Genomic DNA, 1,818 nt, shown 5'->3' on the forward strand with positions numbered 1-1,818 from the left:
GTCTGATGTTACCAGGAGGGGTCTGATGTTATCAGGAGGGGTCTGATGTTACCAGGAGGGGTCTGATGTTATCAGGAGGGGTCTGATGTTACCAGGAGGGGTCTGATGTTACCAGGAGGGGTCAGAAGTTATCAGTCACTTATGGCTGCATAGCTGGATAATACCAGGCCCTGGCAGAAATATTTGTTCATTGTTCAAATAATGTTCATTTAGAACAACACTTAACATTCTTGGGATAGATACCTGTAAATTCAAATAAAATGATAACATATACATTTTTCTAACATGAAAATTACTAGCAGCCCTTGTACTCAGATAAATTAGGCATATTTATATTTCACTTATTCATATCTTAAGGTCTACACTTTAGACTTTAATGTCTCATACTTGCCTTTTTTGTTTCATTTTTTTAGCCGATTTAACATCTTTGACCCTTTTTGACCAATCAATCATAATCTTATTTGAAATGAATTGAAAAGACAAATGGAAACTAAAGGAATTGATGGAGTTTATAGGAAAATGCCCTATCATAGTGAGCTTTTTTTTATCATAGTGAGGAAATACTTTGCTTCCTGTTTAGTACAGAACAAAAAAAATCCGTATTCCTTTTAAAGGCTTTTTAGTGAGATTTTTTTTTTTTATCTGTTTTTCCGACCGAGGTTGGTGGAAAATGCTCAAACATTGCGCAGCAGAGGGTTAAAAAAAGTCATGTCTGACGTCACTGGAAATTCCCCTCGCGTTGTTTCTGAGTCTGACGCGGCTCAAAACAAACTTTAAACCATAAAATATGTTTTTTAAACCCTAATATTGTATATCTAAAAAAATAAATAAATAAATAAAACAAGCGGTGAAGCTGCTGCTGTTTGAATAAAGAGAGCGCTTTGAAGTAAAGTGAAGGAGCGGTTTGTTTTGACTTGTTGCGCATGCGCACTCCTCTGTCTGTGCAGCCCCTCTGTCCTCAGCTTCAGCTCAGCTTCCAGCTCCTGCTTCACTTTCAGTTTTGCCTTCGGGTTTTTTTCGTCGCTAGTGTGATGCTCGGGGTCAGGCCCTCAGCTCTGTTGGGGACCGCCGCTGTGACGTCACCGTGGGCCCCTGGCAGCGCGTGCCCTCCTCCTCCTCCTTCCCTCCCAGCAGCAGAACTTTGGACTCCCAGCTTGTTTGTTTGTTTTTTTTAGACTGCGGAAGAGCCGCTTTCAGTCAGAATCCACCGCGCAGAGACTGATCAACCTTTAATGAAGAGAGATCTAATGAAATATTCATGGTTTGGATCCATGTTGGAACTTTCTGATGCCTTTCCAGCACGAGGACAGCCTCTGTTTCCTGGTTTGTTTTCTCCCAGATGTGAGGTAAAACCTTTCCCCCCACAGGCCCTCATCCAGAGGCTGCTTTCACTTTACGTTTCTTCATAAATGTTGGATGTTGCTGTAAGTAGAGCTGCTGTGTTGGTTCTGTACTGCTGTGGATTAGAAGCATCTAATGGGGTCAGCTCTATAAACACAAACTTGGACTGTTTTTAATTTGGTCTAGACTTTTATTGTTTTTTTTAAAGCGGATTATCCACTTTGTTTCTTGTTTTAACAAAGCACCTTTGATCATGGAGTAATTAGATCACATGATTTATGGGTCTTTAAGGCAGAAGTTCTCAAACTTGTAAACTTTTGACCCACAAAATGTGTTATGTACGAAGAGGATTAGGGCCGCTGAAAAAATAAAAAAACAAGTTAACTGATTTTTACATTTTATTTCAACATAATATGAGAAAAAAATTCAGAATTCTGACTTTTAACTCAGAATTCAGATTTTAAACTCAGAATTCAG

At 39.3% G+C, this 1,818-nt stretch overlaps 1 protein-coding gene across 2 annotated transcripts in view; it reads left to right on the top strand.

The window, feature by feature from the left end:
* The first annotated feature begins 963 nt into the window (after positions 1-963).
* LOC107091999 (NEDD4-binding protein 1-like) overlaps positions 964-1,818 on the top strand; it is a 24,774-nt gene continuing 23,919 nt past the window's right edge. The window contains exon 1 of one of the 2 annotated variants that reach the window (XM_015386265.1): positions 964-1,424. The gene's annotated coding sequence lies outside the window, so the exon portion shown is untranslated. The remainder of the gene's footprint in view (positions 1,425-1,818) is intronic. The other variant, XM_015386264.1, reaches the window with a different exon arrangement.

Source organism: Cyprinodon variegatus, unplaced genomic scaffold, assembly GCF_000732505.1.
Source record: "Cyprinodon variegatus isolate N-32 unplaced genomic scaffold, C_variegatus-1.0 Scaffold361, whole genome shotgun sequence".
NCBI classification, from domain to species: Eukaryota; Metazoa; Chordata; class Actinopteri; order Cyprinodontiformes; family Cyprinodontidae; genus Cyprinodon; species Cyprinodon variegatus.